Raw genomic sequence first — 16,311 nt, 5'->3', positions numbered from 1 at the left:
CATCACATACACACAAGCAATTAATTAAATTATTTGTGATTAGTCATGGCCCTACTATGATCTTCTCAAGCCAATGAAAAGATCGGATGGTCAACCTAAGGTCAACAGCTTCTCAAGCTCCTCCCTTTGACCACCTTGTGTTGCTCGCGCCCTCCTCGTAATTCCGTCTCGAGTGGACCTTCCACGGCTCCAATTTTGTACATTACAATTTTGAAACTCGAGTTACATTCGAGTCTAAACTAATTTACAACAAGAATATAAAATAGAGAAAGGCACGACGCGCAGGTCGTGAATAAAATACAACACGCACATCACATGACGGCACGCAGGTCGTATTATGAATTACAACACATTTATACCAATCCAATTGGGTCTTTTAGGCCATGACCATCACAAATTATACATAATTCTAAATTATGTAATTTCCATAATTTTCTATAATTTTAATACTAATTTTTATAATTTTTACGAGTAAAAAATTCCCGACAGTCCCGTTTAGCGGTTTTCGGGCACAATCGCGGAACGAATCCCCTTACGAGGCCAGGGGCAGCGCCCCTACCCATGATCTAACCATCGCGAGTGTCCCTAAGCGATCCAACAGCACCTTAGCCCGCTGTCCCAAAAAGTTTTGGGGCGAAACCTTGCCGTTTCGGAAAAAACTTCTCGGTAGTCGAAGCCTACAAGTGTCGAAACACTTGTGCTTCGCTTCTACGAGAAAAATACCCATAAAAACTCTAAAAATCATAAAATTACAGAATATCACAGAACCTATATTTTACATAAAAAATCAAATTAAACTTGTACAAGTCTTCGCACGTGGCTCTGATACCACTTGTTGGATCGAAAAGAATTTAGATATCTCCACAATTGCATGATATTGTCCACTTTGGGCCTAAGCCCTCATGGTTTTGCTCTTGGGCTCTACCCAAAATGCCTCATGCCAATGGAGATATCTTTCTCTTATAAACTCATGATCTTTCCCATGTATTTTCAATGTAGGACTATGTTTGCAACCTTGCAACCCCAACAATCCCCCTCAAACAAAGGATCATAGGCTTCCTATGTCCGATCATCGATCCACCAGGTCTTCCTGCCCCTCGGTCCACCCGACCTACTAGGACTTCCTTGCCTAGCCGTAACTAGGACTTTCTGCCTGGTGTCTGGTCCTCTTGATCCGAACATAGGAGCTCCCACTTTCTTTGTTCAAGGTTAATATTGTACCCACATGGCTCAATCAGACTATAGCTCTTGTGCACAGTCGGTGGTTAAACCTTCTGGCAGTCCGGGCTCTAACTAACACATGTCATTGGCATTATACGCATTGATGCATTTAGTGCTTGTGCTTGCTGCATTTATTTGCTGCATTTGGTTGGATGCATATGTTTGACATGTATACATGATTTATGACACTCTCGGTTTGACGACCCTTTTGTTCTGGATAGGAGTTCCTAGTGAGTACAGCTTCCACAGTTACCTTTCAATTTTGCATTTTTCCTATATATGATTAGGAAACTGTATTCTATGTTTATTGCTGTTAGATATATCTTACTAGGCATGTCTATTGGTATTCGCTGAGTTGTTGAACTCACCCCCGTGGACACTATCTTTACCAGGTACCAAGATGTTTATGGTGTCGCTTGGAGTATCCTGTCTGCTGGTCCCCACGTCATATCAGAAGACATGTCTCAGCCTTTTTGTTTATTTTATCTTAGTATATGATATGTGTGTATTTGGCTCTATGTTCCGGTTTTGTTTCCAGAGTATTTTGTGTTGTTGTGTGGTGTAAGCCTAGCCGGCTAGCAGTGTTTTGTTTTGTATGAGTTTGTCTTTATGTTTTTCCGCTGTGTTAGTTTTGATTTCGGCTGAATGGGCTGATAAAAATATATATAACTGCGTGGCTGTTGTTATATTTGTCCAGCCGTGTAGGCTGAGATTATTAAGTATGTGGTTGTGTATATATTCCAGCCGCATGTGGTTGATGTATATTGGGTCTGTAGAAATGCTTCAGATTGTCAGCCATACAGGGGAGATGCTGCCGAAATTTTCTTCGGACAGGGACTCCCCCGGGGCGTGACAGACTGATAGAAGACCTTTCTCTCCGAGAAGAAGCTTTCCTCTGATCATGCGCACACATAGATGATCCAACAAAACGTCAGTTCCTAGAAACTAGAGGAAGTCCCTAGCGAAGGCCCTCAGACACTCCAATAAGTACCAGTCCGGATGGGTGAATGAAGAACATTAAGGAACGTGCGTGTGAGAGTAAGTGGCAGATGTTCAGAGAACATACCTTGCCAATAGAGAAGACTCCTTCTTTATATACCACCTCTGATAACCTCTGTAATCATGAGGTGGAAAAGTGTGTCAAAGGTCATTAGATAAAGGAGAGTGCACAACATGAATGATATGTAATAATTGTTTGAGGAATCTTCCATTTACCGATATGTATACCTCTTTTGTCATTTATAGTTCGTGCCAATGTTGAGGTCGTTAAAGAAATATGCTGTCATAAGTGGTCAGCTAATGGAGAACATAATAACCCATTAAGAAGGTTCCAAAAGAATATTTTGTTGTTGTTGCAAGGTTGCAAACATAGTCTCACATTAGAAACACATGGGAAAGATCATGAGTTTATAAAGAGAAAGATATCTCCATTGGCATGAGCCCTTTTGGGGAGAGCCCAAGAGCAAAATCATGAGGGTCTAGGCCCAAAGTGGAATGTCATTGTGGAGATATCTAAATTCTTTTCGATCCATCAATTGGTATCAGAGCGGGGTCGTTTTGAATCGGTGCAACCACCATTCAAAACAATTTTTTCATGGTATTTTCAGGTTTTTCGGAGTCAATTAGAATTTGGCTTTATAGCCATATTCTAATTTTTTTTCGAATAGGTTTTCTGCTCGGGGTTGGTGCAACACCACCCGAGTTCGTGTTCTATTTTTTTTTACCGCACTACTAAGTCAGGACCAAGTCCTGGGATTTTCTTGTTGTTTATTTTTTTTTTAGTTGATCTAAAATGGCCCTTCAAGAAGGATACAGTACAGCCCGCCCCCCGCTATTCACCGGAGACGACTTCGGATACTGGAAGGGTCGGATGGAGGCATATCTCCAGACTCATTTTGAAGTCTGGATGATTGTCAAAATCGGACTCCAACTACTAACTGATAGCGCCGGCAAACCACTACCATACGAGGACTGGGGCACATCTCTGATTAAGAAGGTGGAAGCTAATGCCAAGGCGACCTGCACCCTCCAGTGTGGTCTATCAAAAGAAGAACTCAACCGCGTCGGCCCCTTCAACGGTGCCAAGGAGTTGTGGGAGAAGCTCATTGAACTTCACGAAGGGACGTCCAACACCAAAGTAAGTAAAAGAGATTTAATCTTTAATAAATTATTTAATATCAAACTGCAGGAAGGTGAGACAGCTGTCCAACTCCACGCCCGGATTCAAGATCTGCTCAATGGTCTTCATGCAATTGGACAGAAGGTAGATAACCGGGACATCATAAGGTATTCTTTAAACGCCTTTCCGAGGAACACCTTGTGGGCATCCATGGTAGATGCCTACAAGGTTTCTAAGGACTTATCTACCATTAAGTTAGATGAATTTTTTGCAGAATTCGAACTTCATGAACAGACTAATGCACGCCCGACCGAGAAAGGGTTGGCTTTGGTTGCAGGAACAGGGAAAGTACGCGAATCAAAGATAAAGCGCAGAACCGAACCTGAGTCAGAAGAAGAACCAGATTCGGAAGACGACGATGAGCTTACAACCGAAATAGTCAACCTAGTAAAGAAACTCTGCAAAAAGAAGGGCTTCAATAAAAATGATGTCAGAAAAGCTATCCAGTCCAAAGAAGCCCAACCAAGCTCGAAGGTCAAATTCGAAGTGACCTGCTACGGGTGCAATCAAAAAGGGCACATCAAGGCAAACTGCCCAAACCAGAAGGAGCCAAAGAAACCAAAGAGAAAGAAGGCATTGAAGGCAACATGGGCCGAGTCTTCTTCCGAGGAATCCGACAATGAAGAACTCGAGCAAACGAACTTTCTTGCATTGAGAGCCCGGGACTACAACAACGAATCTGGAAGCGAGGACGAATCTGAAGCTGAGTCCGAGAGAAGCCACGGATCCGCATCCGTTTCCGAAGGACCAAACCCCTCTGTAAGTAAAAATCGCTTATATAGCTTAATTAATTATTTAATGCATAAAGTAGCTAAGTCCAAAATTCGAATCAAGTCGCTTCAAAAGGAGATAACACTCCTTAAAGAAACGACAAATAACGAATCCTTGACTGATCCAGTTCAGACTGGAACCTCAACTCAAGTTCAAAAACTTGAGGAAGAGAATTCTAACCTGAAAAGTCAAGTCAAGGATTTGAAGACACCCTTAGAACGATTTTCCCTGGGATCCAAGAATCTTGACTTGATTCTTGGAACACAAAGGGCAATCTACAATAGAACTGGACTAGGATATAAATCTAAAAAGAAATATCAGTCATATTTATCTCTCATACAAAGAACAAATAGAAAAATGGTCCAAGCAGGGGTTGCAAAGTCCAACCTGATCAATCAAATTAGACTCGGACAATACTGGGTTCCCAAGGATCAAATACATTACCTCGATAGACCATATCGAGGCTATGATCCGGGGGAGCTAAAACGATTAAAATTCAAAATTCAAAATTCAATTAAAATTAAAAATTCAATTAAAAATTCGAAATTTAAATTAAAAAATTCAATTAAAAATTTGAAATTAAAATTAAAAAATTCAATTAAAAATTCGAAATTAAAATTAAAAAATTCAATTAAAAATTCGAAATTAAAATTAAAAAATTCAATTAAAAATTTGAAATTAAAATTAAAAACTCAATCAAAAATTCGAAATTAAATCAAAAATTTTAAAAAAAAAATCAATTAAATCAAAATTCGAAATTAAACTTAATTGAAAATAGAAAGAGGATCCAGAATAGCTGGCACCCGCAACTAAACTAGCCGACTGGGTAACCAAACTTAATCTACCCGAAATGGGTAAACAAGAGTAGACTACCCGGCAGGGTAATTTAAGTTAGATAAAATAGGCTATGTTTAACTTGACTCACAGTACTGGTGAAGTTTTTAGATGATAGTACGTTAGGGAAGCTTGGGCATCGCATGTCTAGGAAGATATGGCTTCGACCTGGTGCATTTGGCCAAGTGGAACTGACCGAAGCTACCCTTAAATGGATCCTAACTAGTTAGATCAAGGTTTAGTATTAAGTTTAATGGGTAGGACTATTTGGAAAACCTCGAAGGCATGGTTACTTTAATGAGTTCCTTGTGACTCACCATAGCCCAGAAGTTTATCCAAAGAATGTTTACTTGTTAAACGCAAAGCTAAACCTGAATCTAACACAAAGTCAAAAATAATCCTAAAATTAAATCTCAATTCATCTCACAAAAATCATAGGAGTCCCTGATTGAAAATTTAGATCGAGTGAGATGATTAAGAAATTAAAATTAACTTCAAAATTAAAATTAACTTAAATTTTTTCAAAATTAAAATTAACTTAAATTTTTTCAAAATTAAAATTAACTAAAAATTTTTCAAAATTAAAATTAACTTAAATAAATTAACTTAAATATTTTTAAAATTAAAATTAACTTAAATATTTTCAAAATTAAAATTAACTTAAATATTTTCAAAATCAAAATTAATTTAAATTTTTTTCAAAATTAAAATTAACCTAAAATATTTTCAAAATTAAAATTAATTTAAAATATTTTCAAAATTAAAATTAACTTAAAATTAACTCAGATTGGGTAAGATGTAAAATTAAGGATTTACTTCAATTAAACTGTCTTTTGATCCATCAACTACTTTGTGTGTAGGAATTGGATCAATGGATGTTGGACAGTGGATGCTCCAGACATATGACTGGAGATAGGTTGAAGTTCACTAAGCTAAAACTAAAGAATCTAGGATCAGTTGCATTCGGCAACGATGGAAAACTGAAAGTAATCGGAAAAGGTAATATCGAACTTAATTCCGATTTTATTATTCGAAAAGTATTATTAGTTGAAAATTTTAATTTCAATTTATTAAGTATAAGCCAATTATGCGATACTGGTTACTCAGTTAATTTTACCAAGTCTGAATGTATAGTCAAACATATTGATAATCCAAAAATTAAGGGCACAAGGAAAGATAATGTCTACACCATTTATCTACCAACACCCTCGATAAAGTGTTTTCTAATACAACAAGAGGAAACTGAGTTGTGACACAGGAGATTGGGTCACACTCACATAAGACTCATTTCAAAAATGAGTCAAAATGGACTAGTCAGAGGATTGCCCAAATTAAAAGTTATTGAAAATTCAATCTGTAATGCGTGTCAATAAGGAAAACAAACCAAGTCAACCCACAAGTCAACCAATCTAGGTAGAACTACTTGTTTACTTGAGCTCCTTCACCTAGACTTATTTGATTCACACGGAGCCAAGTCACTAAGCAAGAACCAGTATTGCTTAGTTATAATAGATGATTTCTCCAGGTTCACCTGGGTAAAATTTCTAAAAACAAAAGATGAAACCTTTAAAATATTTAGTAATTTTTACAAATTAACAGAAAATGAAAAAGATACTAAAATTAAAAGAATAAGAAGTGACCATGGAGGAGAATTTGAGAATCACAACTTTACTGAATTTTATGAAATAAATGGGTACAAACATAAATACTCCTGCCCTAGGACCCCTCAACAAAATGGTTTAGTAGAACGTAAAAATAGAACTCTACAAGAAGTTGCTAGAACCATGTTAAACGAATATAAACTATCTAATCAATTCTGGGCTGAAGCAGTTAGTACAACATGTTACATTCAAAATAGGATTTTAATTAACAAATTTCAAAATAAAACACCCTATGAAATTTATTATAATAAAATTCCCAATTTAAACTATTTAAAAGTATTTGGGTGTAAAGTCTTCATTTTGAACACTAAAGACTACTTAGGGAAATTTACATCAAAAACAACCCCGGGAATATTTTTAGGATATTCAACAACCAGTAGAGCATATAGAGTATATAACAAAAATACCCTAAAAGTAGAAGAAACAATAAATATAATATTTGATGAAGAAAATAAGTTACCCAACACAATAAATGAAAATGAAAATACAGAAAACATTAACCCAATAAACAAAGAAGATCGACGAAATTCAACCTGAACCTATTGAATCTGAAGAACAAATCACTAACTCAAATGGTATACGACCAACTAGAACAAGCACAAACCACCCATCTGACCAAATTTTGGGTGACCCAACTATAGGAGTCAGAACCAGATCATCTTATAGAAACCAGAGCCAAATAGCCTTGATTTCAAAAATCGAACCCAAAACCATAGAAGAAGCCCTACCAGACCCAGATTGGACTCTAGCAATGCAAGAAGAATTGGCCCAATTTGAAAGAAATCAGGTCTGGGAATTATTGTCTAAACCCGTTAATAAATCCATAATTGACACTAAATGGGTTTTTAGAAACAAATTAAACGATCAAGGTGAAAATAGTTAGAAACAAAGCTAGGTTAGTAGCTAAAGGATTCAGTCAAGTAGAAGGGTTAGACTATGACGAGACCTATGCCCCAGTAGCAAGACTTGAATCCATTAGGATGTTGCTAGCCTATGCAGCACACAAAGGATTCAAGCTATTTCAAATGGACGTAAAATCCATATTTTTAAACGGATTTATCAAAGAAGAAGTATATGTAAGTCAACCCCCAGGATTTGAGGACTTAGAACAACCAAATTATGTCTTTAAATTAAAAAAGGCCCTATACGGACTAAAACAAGCACCTAGAGCTTGGTATAAACGTCTGTCCAATTACTTAATATCAAAAGGATTTAACCAAGGTCAAATAGACCCAACCCTGTTCGTAAAAACCTTAGAAAATGACATTTTTATAGTCCAAATTTACGTTGACAATATTATTTTCGATTCCACAAACTCTAAGTTTCTAAAAGAATTCACCAAACTTATGGAAAATGAATTCGAAATGAGTCTGGTAGGAGAACTTAATTTCTTCTTAGGTTTACAGATTAAGCAAACTAAAGATGGAATTTACATTTATCAGACTAAATATGCTAAGGAATTAATTAGAAAATTTGGCATGGAAAACTCAAAAATAATCAATACACCAATGGCTACAAATGCTAAAATTGACTCAGACTTAGAAGGTAAATCAGTAGACTTGAAATACTATAGGAGTGCGATAGGAAGTCTACTGTACCTAACTGCAAGTCAACCAGATATTATTTTTGCAGTAGGTATGTGTGCACGATATCAATCTTGTGCAAAAGAGTCCCACTTAACCCTTGTCAAAAGAATCCTTAGGTATATTAAGGGAACCCTAAATGTAGGACTATGGTACCCTAGATCTGGCACCCTTGACCTAACTGGCTACTCTGACTTAGACTATGCCGGATGCAAGCTAGATAGAAAAAGTACAAGTGGTAGCTGTCAATTTCTAGGACAATGCCTAGTAAGTTGGTCAAGTAGAAAACAACACTGTGTTGCTTTATCTACCACTGAAGCTGAATATATAGCCTTAGGTGAATGCACATCTCAGTTGCTGTGGATGATGCATACCCTTAAAGACTATCAACTGGAGTATCATAAAACTAAAATCTCAATTGATAATATAAGCTCAATAAATCTAACAAAAAACCCAATTCATCACTCAAGGACTAAACATATAGAAGTGAAGCACCATTTTGTAAGGGATCACGTAGCTAAGGGTGATATTGAACTCAACTATGTTGAGTCAAAATCAAACCTAGCTGACATCTTCACAAAGCCCTTACCTGAACTTGAGTTCAGCGCACTTAGAAGGCAAATAGGAATGTGCTGGGTAGAATAGATATAAATTTTCAAAATTCACTGTCTTATTTCAAAGCTCATTTTTTTTCAAAATCTAGGAAAAATAATAATTTTAAAATCCTATTTTCTTAGAATTTTCAAAAATTTGACTTAGCCTAGACTCTACCCTAGAAATCTTGTTCCCCTAGATTTAAGCCAGAGCATCTCACAAACACCTAGGTATACCTTGCTTGTGTTTGTAAAACATATAATGGTGTGAGATGCATAGGGTACAGCTTGGACTCAAGAATGCTTATTTCTGTGCATCAATATGAGTCTGGGCATTAAATACTTTATTAACAGTAATCAAGTCAAGTCTTCCAGCCTTAGTCAAATCTAACTGGACTAAATGACTTTACTTGACTAACCAAGTGAAAGTTGTTGCCCTCTAGGCAATCAGCAAGTAGCTAATGGTTAGACAGTTGGTGAAGGAAATGTTAAACTTAAGCATGATTTTACTTTAGGGCTCTGATACCTGAACAAAACAATTAAATTAACAATTTAATAAGTTAAACTTGACTCATGCTTGGACTTAAGAATCAACTGAATAAATTAAATTTTTAGTTACTCCCTCTTCGTCCTAAAATTTCAGAGATTCTTACTCCTATTCAAAATTATTTTTTTTTCAATCTGAAACTAAATTTTCAAAAGGCTTAGCTAAGTGGCACAGATAGTAACCTTCAAACTTAGCCATCTTTATGAACTTTTGCCTCGTTACCTATTAGATTCATTCTATACTTATCTAAAAGGAATTAAACACATACTTCTTTACCTGCAAAATTTAACTTATGACTTTCAAAATTTTTTATAAGTAAAAAGAATAAATTTGTTCTATGATAAGTAAAACTAAGTGTTAAACAGGCATTTGTTCTTGCAAAGAATAAATCTATTATTTTTCTAAAAAGTTAAAACTTGCTTTCAACTAGCTTATTTTTTATATGTGACAAAGGGGGAGAGTAAGAAATTCAATTCAAAAGTAAAAATTCAATTAAAAATTGCTTCTACTAAGGGGGAGAGTAGGAAATTTAAAAGTAAAAGGAAGCCCTGTATTAAGGGGGAGCTTCACAAAGTTCAAGTGTTAGCTTAAGTTATGCTTTTATTTTAATTTATATACTTAAGCTTGCTCACTTAAAATTTGTTAATATAGTTGTTTTACTTAACTTTGAATTTGGGTTGCCATAATCAAAAAGGGGGAGATTGTTGGTGCAGGAAGCATCCGACGATCGAACCTGAGTTTTGATAATGGCAAAGGATTCAAAGTTAAGGTGTGTTGTGGACTGACGTGCTTAATTGAGTGTTTCAGTAAGTCCTAACTGTGGTTAGGCAAGGTAAAAACCCTATGGGGTGGTAACCCTAGGTTATAGGGAGTGGTAACCCTATGCTGAAAGTCTTAGTGGGTCGAGTGCTTCAGGCAAAAGTCTTAGGGGGTGGTAACCCTAGGTGGAAAATCCTGGTGTCGCGAACCAGGTGGAAGACTGGACGAGTCGGGAAGCGGGCGTCCAGCAGAAAGTCTGAAAGCATCGAACACCGAGCAAAAGTCCAGTCGATCTGGAGGATCGAACTGGCAAAAGGTAAAATCTCCTGAATGGAGTAGGTGAGGACGCGTTCCTCGTAGAGGGAATAGTAGGCGTCGGGTCGACCTAGGGTTTCCGGTCGGAAACTCGAAGTCAGACTCGGACAGTCCGAAGACTGCCAATTCATTTGTTTATATATTATCTTTTGTGTTCTAACTCTGTTTTGCAGGAAACTAATACTTTTGTGCAGGGTTAGTACTGACCGCGATCGGTCGACCGAACCTTGGGATTGGTCGATCGAACCTTGGGATCGATCGACCGAACCTCCGAGCTACCAAATCAGATCTCTAGAAGTTGGACCAGGTTCGACCAGGGATCGGTCGACCGGACCTCGGGATCGGCCGACCGAACCTGGGATAGGTGTCGACTGGATCAAGCCGAGGTGTGCGGGTCAAAGGAGACTGATCGGTCGACCGAACCTTGGGATCGGTCGACCGAACCCAGGGATAAAGTTTGACCAGATCGAAGCGGAGCGACGGATGGACGGATCAGATGCGGTGGAGATCATCTGATCGGTCGACCGAACGTGAGGATCGGTCGATCGATCCGCTTCGGGTCAAATCTGATCCCGAGACTTGGGGTTTGGATCAGACCTTGCAAAGCTATAAAAAGAGGCCTCTAGGTGCAGCTCAGAACATCAACTTCGAACAAAAAACTCTGCTCTTCCGTGTGTTGCTGCTAAACGCCTCAACAACGCTCTGCTACTCCAACGAATCAATCCAAAGTTCTCTATTCTCCTTTTCATTGGTATAGTTTATTTACTACAATTACTTGTACTTATTCACTTGTAAAGATTTGCGCTATATAGTTGTTGCCCACCGAAAACGGTCAAGGATCGCGGACCTTCGAGTAGGAGTCGAGATAGGCTCCGAATGAAGTAAATCAATTGTGTCTTTGTATTTACTTTACTTTTCATTTCCGCTGCGTTACTTTAGTTACTCGAACGATTTCCGTAAATCGATAAAATAGCCACGAGCGTTATTCACCCCCCCCCCCCTCTAGCGCTTTCGATCCATCAATTGGTATTAGAGCCCGGACTGCCAGAAGGTTTAACCACCGACTGTGCACAAGAGCTATGGTATGATTAAGCCATGTGGGTACAATATTGACCTCGAACAAAGAAAGTGGAGGCTCCTATGTTCGGATCAAGAGGACCAGACACCAGGCAGGAAGTCCTAGTTGCAGCTAGACAAGGAAGTCCTAGTAGGTCGGGTGGACCGAAGGGCAGGAAGACCTGGTGGGTCGAGGATCGGACATGGGAAGCATGTGGTCTTTTGTTTTAGGGGGGGATTGTTGGTGTTGCAAGGTTTCAAATATAGTCCCACATTGGAAACACATGGGAAAGATCATGGGTTTATAAAGAGAAAGATATCTCCATTGGCATGAGGCCTTTTGGGGAGAACCCAAGAGCAAAACCATGAGGGCCTAGGCCCAAAGTGGACAATATCATGTCATTGTGGAGATATCTAAATTCTTTTCGATCCTACATATTTTCTAACAAGTTGTTAGGATTCCATGATAATATTGTTCCCAAAGGCATCTCAGCCGAAGGTTGACCAGACCGAGCACCCCTTGAAGTGAAGGCAGAATGGAAACCTGAGCTTTATAAGATTGGCCGATATTCTGTATTGCTCTACCATATCTGCGTGGTCATGTTGGAGCTTTGAATGAGTTACTGCTCGATTCTTGCTTTACTGCTCTACCATACCTACATGGTCATATTGAATCTCTGTGTGAGATACCGCTCGATCTTTAGGGTCGCTCAGATATATGGAGTCATCTAGAGTTCTGGGTTTACCACCCGGTCTTTAGGGTCGGTCGAATATATGGAGTCATCTGGAGTTCTGGGTAAGGTTTGCCCGGTCTTTAGTGTTGCTCAGATATATGAAGTCATCTGGAGTTCTGGGCGAGGTACTGCCCGATTTTTTGGGTTGTTCGGATATATGGAGTCATCTAGAGTTCTAGGTGAGGTACCTACCGATTTTTAGAGTCACTCGGATATATGGAGTCATTTGGAGTTCTGGGTGAGGTACCGTCTTTTTTAGGGTCACTTGAATATATGGAGTCATCTGGAGTTCTACACGAGGTACCGCCCAATCTTTGGGGTTGCTCGGATATATGGAGTCATAGAAACGAGTCTCTCAAATCTAAAAGGTCTTGTGACCACCCTACCATATACAAGGCTACCCGCCAATCATTAGGACTTGAACGCTTGTTCCTCAGGAATGACCGGACCTCAGGTAGGCTATCTTTAGAATGATCGGCCCTTAGACAGACCATCTTTACATTAGAGGCCTTAGTACTAATCGAGAGTCTAAACTCTATCTCAGGGTGACCCTCTAACTGTCACCCTATTTTAATTTTGATCTCTATCTTATCTTAATTTTTATTACCGTATCGTCCTCTGAGTCTGCTTGTTATGTCACATATCAAGTTCCCTATAATGTTGCAAGACCAAGGGACGGATCGAGAGTTGATATTGCAGGAACATAAGAACGAGGTGAGCAATCTAGAGGCACAATTATGGATTTGCTACTCAGTGCTGCTAAAAAGTTGCGGAAGATGAATTGACTTTACAACTGTAATATCAACTTTACTAAAAATTGCATGGGATATCATCCTTCACTACTTGGTTGTGTATTTTTGTGCCCATATTGTAACATCGACATAAGAATAGCTAAGCAAAGTTTAGTTATTGAGTCTTAGAATATCAGTCGACTGCACAAAAATGTTGTTAAGGAATCTGAAATAGAAAATATTGATTTCCGTGTATTATCTTCACTAATTCCTGAAGATATTATTCAGAACTTATCATTGTCACTTAATAAATCTTCAAAAAGGGGCATCACTTTATCCAAGGTAAATTATAGAAAATATGGAGAACAACAGTCATACAGTGTGTAAAGGAGGGGCCTAATAAGATTAGGAAGAAGTCAAAAGGACGTGACAGTCAATAATCAAGAGGAAATGACAGTCAACAATCAAGAAAAGACGGGAGTTAGACCGTCTCGGGTCGTCAATCGCATAATTCTAGGTCGGTCATAGTCAGGGTAGGTCCTCAAATCTGAGACATAAGATGAAGCTGGAACTAGTTTCTGGCCTGCTCCCGACTGATCGGATTTCCTCTGCTCGGACTTTATAAATGGTCCTAGTACTTTTATTAAGACAACTTCCGATCAACTCTTCAGCGGTCAAATCGTGAAAGATGGGCACCTCGCCACAGTCTCAAATAAAACCCGGTCGGTTCATCACAACTCATCCTTTTCATCAAAGCTTAGTCCTGGTAGCACACTTAAGCGGTCATCCCGAACTGTCTGTAGCTGAACCTGGGTGAGACAGAAAGTACTAAGCGACAACAATGTCAGAGAATCGTAACCTCCTGTCAGAGAATAACTGTCATACACCAAGGAATATTCAGTGGTCTACCACTCTCTGAGAGTGAAACCTTTCTTCAACCAATAGGAGGTCGTCGTACATCCTCTCTCACTCGACAAACTTTGACACCTGACATTCTCTGACAACGGTCAAACTCAAAAGACATGCAAAGTCATATAAAAAGGGAGATCTTCTTCCTTAACTAGATACGCACACATTCGCACTCATTTTCAACCGTTCTTTTTCCATCGTACATTGTTTTTTTAGGGAAAAATGATCTGACTTGAACGTTAGAGGGTCTGCACTGAAGACTTTTTTCTTGGTTTCTGATCTTTAATGTTTTGAGTGCTTATCTGAGTATATGCAGAGTCTAAGTACTACTAATTTTCTTATCATAGACTTTTGGGTTTCATGTGTGAATTTACCTTTCCGACATATATACATAAGGTACGTCAAAATCATCTCTCCATCAATACTAACATCATCTCTACTGATCTTACTCAGATTCTAAATAAGATGAAATGTTTTCAACGGACGACTTAAAAATCCAACACCCTATGATTACATTTTCCATCTGAAAATAAAATCCTTATAACAAACTGTAAATATCTATGGCACGTAGGCCGGAATACCACAACAACTCGCAGGCCGGAGCTCAGCACGCAGGCCGGATAAGCCCAATAACCCACAATGATGATAATGATACAAAAAGTAAAATACCTCGGCGCGATGGCCGGAATTATCCAAATAGTACCAAGCTGTGGCTACCTGGAAGGTGACGATATCTACTAAAGACAACGGCAGTAGACGCGTGAGGGGGCTATTGCAGCTCTGGCCGCGGGAGAGGGTAGCGGTGGCTGCCGGCGGCGGCTGTGGCCGCGGGAGAGGGCAGCGGTGGCTGCCGGCGGCGGCTGTGGCCGCGGGAGAGGGAGGAGAAGGAGAGGCGGAAGTCCGGTCCCTTGGCAGCGTCAGCCGGCGAGGAGGCCGAAGGCAGTGCTGACTGCGGGTGGCGGCGATAGAGGAACGCTCCTCCTCTCTCTCTCTCTGGCGGCGGATCCTTCCCCCTCCCTCTCGAACAGAAAAATCCCCTCGTCAAGAGCACGGTTCGTGCTCTTTTAAGCCCACAAAACCTAAAGGCCAAATGACAAAAAAACCCTCTTCCTTCTCCTTAATTAATCCCATGCCATTCCCTATATCCGGATCACAAGCCTCCCCTTCAAGTCTAGTCGAAGGAGGCGTGAGTCCGACTGACTGGACAGTCTATTGCAAAGATTTGAACCACTCTCGATGTCAAAGCCAAAACGCTGAACCAATAATATAATGTCCCTTGAGCGGTCGCGATAATAATGGTGTCGCAGGAGATGGTCACGATACCGAGCAAACTAAGTCGGAAACTGGACCAATGCCAAGTGCGCAGCCGCGAAAATACCGACCGGACGATCGAAGTGTTGTCGATCGGATGGATAGATGCTAGGCGAACGCTGTCGTGCGAGCGATCGAAATGATGTCGATCGGATGGATAGATGCTAGGCGAACGCTGTCGTGCGAGCGATCGAAATGATGTCGATCGGATGGATAGATGCCGGGCGGACGATACCGCGCGTGCGACCGGAATGATGTCGATCGGTCGGATAACTGCCGGGCGGACGATACCGCGCGTGCGACCGGAATGATGTCGATCGATCGGATAAATGCCGGGCGGACGATACCGCGCGTGCGACCGGAATGAGGTCGATCGATCGGATAAATGCCGGGCGGACGATACCGCGCGTGCGACCGGAATGATGTCGATCGGTCGGATAACTGCCGGGCGGATGATACCGCGCGTGCGACCGGAATGTCGATCGATCGGATAAATGCCAGGCGGACGATACCGCGCGTGCGACCGGAATGATGTCGATCGGTCGGATAACTACCGGGCGGACGATACCGCGCGTGCGACCGGAATGATGTCGATCGATCGGATAAATGCCGGGCGGACGATACCGCGCGTGCGACCGGAATGATGTCGATCGTAAGAATAGATACCTGGCCGAGCGGCTCAGGCCTTCGCTCCCTGAGGTAGTACTCAGCTAAAATGTACCTGGCCGAGCGGCTCAGGCCTTCGCTCCCTGAGGTAGTACTCAGCTAAAATGTACCTGGCCGAACGCTGCTTACATTCAGGCCGCTCATATCCTTCCCGACCGAACGGCTCGGGATCTTCTATTTCAAGCATCGCTCGTATCCCATACGCAGCCCGGCCAAACGGCTCGGGGTCTTCGGGTTCGAGCCCGTGGCTCGGATATAAACCTCCCGGCCGATCGGCTCGGGGGCCTTCGGCTTCGAGCCTGTGGCTCGGATATAAACCTCCCGGCCGATCGGCTCGGGGGCCTTCGGCTTCGAGCCTGTGGCTCGGATATAAACCTCCCGGCCGATCGGCTCGGCTCGAGCACGTGGCTCGGATATAAACCTCCCCGCCGATCGTCGGCC

This window comes from Zingiber officinale, chromosome 4A (genome assembly GCF_018446385.1).
Source record: "Zingiber officinale cultivar Zhangliang chromosome 4A, Zo_v1.1, whole genome shotgun sequence".
In the NCBI taxonomy this organism is placed as follows: Eukaryota; Viridiplantae; Streptophyta; class Magnoliopsida; order Zingiberales; family Zingiberaceae; genus Zingiber; species Zingiber officinale.
The sequence above is the reverse complement of the archived record's forward strand: the minus strand, read 5'-3'. Positions refer to the sequence as shown.